The sequence below is a fragment of the Podarcis erhardii genome (assembly GCF_964252035.2).
Source record: "Podarcis erhardii genome assembly, chromosome: 7".
Lineage (NCBI taxonomy): Eukaryota > Metazoa > Chordata > Lepidosauria > Squamata > Lacertidae > Podarcis > Podarcis erhardii.
The window spans coordinates 37,076,031-37,081,658 of record NC_138511.1 but is presented as its reverse complement, the minus strand read 5'-3'; the positions used below and the strand labels follow the sequence as shown (position 1 = coordinate 37,081,658).

The 5,628-nt window shown below is 40.7% G+C and overlaps 1 long non-coding RNA gene across 1 annotated transcript; it reads right to left on the bottom strand.

The window, feature by feature from the left end:
* Window positions 1-1,945: 1,945 nt before the first annotated feature.
* LOC309346530 lies at window positions 1,946-2,669 on the bottom strand. Its single transcript, XR_014158674.1, has 2 exons — window positions 2,507-2,669; window positions 1,946-2,397 (listed from the first exon to the last, which is right to left on the bottom strand). It is a non-coding gene; the product is annotated as an uncharacterized lncRNA (long non-coding RNA).
* Between the last annotated feature and the right edge of the window lie 2,959 nt (window positions 2,670-5,628).

Sequence of the window (5,628 nt, the reverse complement as noted above, 5' to 3'; positions counted from 1 at the left end):
AGAGAAACTGAAACTGACGGAAAGTGACCCATCCCTAGAAGGTGCACACACTCACCTTGTGTGCACAAACAGTCATAAAAATCTATCACTTAATCATTGACATGTTGTGTAAAACAGCAGTCTCCTCTTAGTTAAGAGCTGCTTTATGTCGTTTTCATTGATACAAATATTGCCCCAGTGATTGTGTGGGAGAATACAAGAACAGACTGCCATAAAATTAAAAATAACTTTCCAAGGAAATAGTATTTGGAAGGATTAATTACAGAAGTTCAAGCCAGAGGCCAGATGCTTTCCCCTACTTTATGGGGGAACATACAGTGTGCTTGCAATAAAAGGGGAGGGGAGAGAGGGAGAGGGAGAGGGGAGAGAGAGAATATATGCCCATTTGTTAAGCCAAACAATAAGTTTCCAGTGCTAGATAAATAAGCATGCTGCATGATTATATATGAATCAGCATTAAAGATAGATATGACTATAAATGTGCATCCACACTGAAACAGTAGAAAAGATTTGGGGTGGCGGGATATATGAATATTTCAAGTCTTTGCCACTCTTGCATGCTTTTGTCCATCCTTATTTTCCCACCCACTCTGCAAGAAATTCTTTCAAAAGACATATTTAAGTACATAGTAAGTACATTCCGATCAAGAGCTTAATCTAGTCATTTTGTACAGTGATACACAAAATCTGATCCCCTGAATCAAACATCCCGAGTGAAAAGCTGGCACCAGAGTTGTCTTACTTTCCTTTTGGAGCAAAATAGTTCATCTACATCTGTGATGTAGCCAGTTGCCACCAATAATCTCATATGTGAGTCCTGATGGAAATAGCCACCTCTTGGTTTTTTGTCCTCAACATCTAGAAGTCAAATGTATAGCTTCAAAATATTCAGCTCCCATTGTGTTTACCATCATGGCTGGCAATCATTGAGAGGCTTATCCTCCATCAATTGTCAAGTCCTTTCAAGCCAGCCTTTGCCAACCTACTGCTCTCCAGATGTTTTGCACTACAACACCCATCACTGATCGGTACCAGCCTGACAAAGATGGCTGTAAAACAATGGCGGCCACATGGCAAGAATCTCAGTAGGGAAGTTTCAGGATTTTGCTTGGTCCGGATTTGTAATCATACCCCTGAGATTTTAATTACACCTCCCAGATGAAAACATGAATTGTAACCCAGACAGGAGTTATCCCATAAGATTTAAGTTTGTTTAAATTGTGCAATACGGTCCTCATTTTTGTTTTTGTTTTAGGTACCCAAAAGGCATATACAATGTGTATATTAGGTGCAAATGTGCACGGAAAGGACTGTTTATGAATCAAAAGTGCATGTTCTAGGATAAATGACATGGGGGAAAATGTGTATTTTTGTAAAAATAAAAAAATGCAAATGTCCATGCTTTTACTTTTTATTTCCAGACTTATGAATGAACAGACTTGAGAAGGAAGTGATGCAAAAGCAATGTGGACTGGAAATAGCCAGATCCATTCATTCCCACAACTTGCTTCAAACTTTGGGACTGTTAGAACATAAGAGGAGCACAGCAAGCTTCTCTGTATTGAGTCTCTCAGCATTGCCCATGGTCAGAAGCAATAATCCTTCTGAATACCAGTTGCTGGAAACCACAGGAGAAGAGAGCTCTTGTCCTTGGGTCCTGCTTATGAGTTTCCCACAGGCAACAGGTTGACCTCTGTGGGGTGTGGACTAGATGGGCCATTGGCTTGACCCAGGGTCTTCTTATGCTCTTATGGACTTACTGATCGGCAGCAGCTCTCCAGAATTGCAGATGGGTGTGTTTTCCAGTCCTAGGATATAGTTCCAGGGACAGAATGTGGGACCTTCTGCATGGAAAGCTTTTGCTCTCATGCTGTCCTACAGCCTCGCTCCATTTGTTTGTTGGCCTTTTTGATATTTTAGAGAAATGATTGGTGGAGAAGGCAAGAGTGGTTCATTTTCTTTTAATGATTTGCTAACTTGGTGCAATTCTAGTCAGACATGTCAGGGTAAAATTGGAGTAGACGTAGCAGCCATAAAAATGAAATTAATCACAAGGTCATCACCTTTGTCCCCAATGTGGCAGATATAAGCTGTTCCCAGGAAGCCAGAAATCCATACAAGAGGGCTTTTAAGAATTTTGTAGGGCAGGGGAGTGTGGGGGGAGAAGGTAAGGCTTAAGTTTAAGCTTCAATAAAATCCAAATTTACAAGCATCAGATTTATCACCAGCCTTTCATTACTTCAAGCTTTGCTGTCTTCTCATGAAATGAAACAAGATCTAGGTCTGTTGTGTTATTGCACGTTCTCTTTGTTTGCTGTCGTTCACACATATAGTTTTCATAACTGCTGGTAAATCACACAAAGTATATTCCATATGCCTCTCTCCAACAAATGGCCCCTATGAATGCATGCAAGGAGGACCAATAGCAGAGGTATCAGGCAATAACATGTTAACACTGCATGACTAAAAAATATCACATTGCAGACAGGCAGAAAATTAAGCACACCTTTGGAACTTTTGGCGTAACTTGAAAAAAAGAAGGTTCAAAAGCTCAGAGCTCAGCCAAAACTCCTCAGTATTTCATAAACATTTTCAGTAATGCCTCCCTTTTCAGTATTTTTTTAAAAAAATAATTCCTTACAAGGTTGTTTGCTCATTTACTTTGCCCTCACTTGCTCCTAGTGATGTCGTGTTATAGCCAAATCTGACTGGCCAGACACCACTGTGACATCATATTCTCCTGGCTCTTCCTGATTGGGTGGGATCCCCTTTGTGACTCATTCAGGCTAGAAGAAGCAGAGTAAATATAAAAATAAAAACCTGCAGGGCAATAACAGCAGCAGCAGCAGCAGCAGCAGCAACAACAATAACAACAATTTATATATTTATACCCCGCCCATCTGGTTGGGTTTCCCCAGCCACTCTGGGCAGCTTCCAACAAAAGATTAAAAATACATTAATAATAATAATAATAATAATAATAATAATAATAATAATAATAATTTATTATTTATACCCCGCCCATCTGGCTGGGCCTCCCCAGCCACTCTGGGCGGCTTCCATAAAAACCAAAAATACAGTAAAATATCACACGTTAAAAACTTCCCTAAACAGGGCTGCCTTAAGATGTCTTCTGAATGTCAGGTAGTTGTTTATCGCTTTGACATCTGCTGGAAGGGCGTTCCACAGGGCATTCCACAGTCATTAAAAACTTAAAAACTTCCCTAATCAGGGCTCCCCTCAGATGTCTTCTAAACATCAGAGGGTTGTTTACAGTGGTACCTCGGGTTAAGAACTTAATTTGTTCTGGAGGTCTGTTCTTAACCTGAAACTGTTCTTAACCTGGGTACCACTTTAGCTAATGGGGCCTCATGCTGCCACTGCGCCGTCACCGCGCGATTTCTGCTCTCACCCTGAAGCAAAGTTCTTAACCTGAGGTACTATTTCTGGGTTAGCAGAGTCTGTAACCTGAAATGTCTGTAACCTGAGGTACCACTGTATTTCTTTGACATCCGATGGGAGGGTGCTTCACAGGGCGGGTGCCACTGCCCTTTGCCTGGTTCCCTGTAACCTCACTTCTTGCAGTGAGGGAACCAGCAAAAGGCCCTTGGCGCTGGACCTCAGTGTCCGGGTTGAACAATTGGAATGGAGATGCTCCTTCAGGTATACTGTGCCAAACAATGGTGCCAAAAAGGATAGGAGGGGGAAAGTGAATATTCACGCAGTGCTTTTAAAGAAATATTTCTACCCCACCAAAATGAGTGGTTCTACCCTAAAATCAAAATTGGGGAAGATTCAATGCAGCTCTGCTAAAATCTGAACAAGAACATCACACTGAACCTATAAATTAGATGGAAGGGGCTTTGTTAACAAATACAATTGCTCAATACCAAGGTGATTTAATTGTCCTGAATTCCACAGGATGTAATTACTGTTTTAGCAAACATATTCTTAAAGAAACATTAAACTGCAACAAGCTCAACCCGGCACCTGTGCAGCAGTAGCAACCAGTCGATAGTGCATTCCATTTTGTATGAGTTTAGACAGAAAACTGAGGGGGGAACGAGGCTGTAGCAACAATATATTTTAACTTACATACCCTGCTTCCTATCCTATCTCTTGGTTTCAGGCTGCATTTTGCAGAATAACATATCGAAGTACTGAAAGTTTTCTACAGTGTAAATCCTTCAAAGCTAACATGGGGAAAAAACCACTAAGTAAAGCTGGTTTCTATATTGTTTGGACATAATGCAGTGCTCAGCCTAAATCATAAGGGAATAAGGCACTTAAAATAGGGTGTCACGTTTCATGGCAATAAAACAGAAGTTTGATTGAACCTCCCAGTTGATCCTGAAGTTTACTTATACACAAGAAGGAAAATATAGTCCCGAAGCAATTGTGATTTACTCCTTGGAAATGAGACACTCTGTATTAGCTTAAATAATTGCAGGAGCAGCTCTGACAATTTATTTCATGTTTAGACCGACCGTTGTTCAGTTCAGGTCACTGCTCATACCACACATGAATTTTAGTATCGAGCAAGCGCATCACAGGCTGTGAGCATTTATTCATTCCTTGTGCTTTACACAAGGCTTCTACTCCAGCAAAGAGGAAATCCTGAATCAATTCCAATTTTAAATGTAGGTGTGTGGCCTGGTCCTAAGAATCCACCACGATGCCCAATCTAGCCACTCCAGCATCAAAAAGAACATGTGCTGTGGTTGCTTTTCACTTAGTTCAAATTCAGTTAGCCTTCTCCCTCTCCTTCTCCATACCCTTGTTATATTTTGGCCCAGTTTAGTGGTAGAGCACATGCCTTTATTTATAATCCATTTGTAAAATTATTCATAGGTTGCTTTTAGGCACGCAGCACACTCAAGCCAGCTTCCATAGCATAAAAATGTGAGACATTTATAACAACAGCAGCATTTCACAATCATTTAAAAGCATAGGTCAATTAAAACAAGCAACATTACAAAGGAATATGCCTGCAGACATATGGATTCGATCAAACTAAGAGTAGACTCGTTGAAATTGCATTCAGTGGGTCTACCCTGAGTATAACTTAGTCAGATACATATGACAGAGAGCTGTTTTGAAAATGGAAAGCTTTTCTAATAATGAAGTCCATATTACGAGAAGGCGGTCCAAAATAAATGGGTTTTTAAAACCCATTTTAAAATTTGCAGCATTATGATCAAACACACCTCCATAGAGAGTTCAGCAAAAGCAAATTGGACTTCAAGCTGTCTTGGTGAAATTGGTGGGAGGGAGGATTCATCCATAATCATGTTTCTTACTTGTTAATCTTGAATGGCACAACACAATTCCATTCATTACTTGGTGCATGAATGCTGTCAAAATACAGTTTCTTTGCTATAAAATAAACGTAAAAAAACCAATCTGGGGCCAAGACAGACAAGGCCCATTCTCTTGTGCCTGCCAGCTCTTGTGCAGGTGGTCATTGCTACTATCCCCTGACACTTCCAAGATAGTGGGCAGTGGATCTGGAATCCCTTTCCAGCCTCAGGGCCACACTTACTTGTGGGCATCCTTCTAAGGGACACATGTTTGGTGAACAGTGCCAGAGCCAAAAAAAGTGCTTGGAGAAGAAGAAGAAGAAGAAGA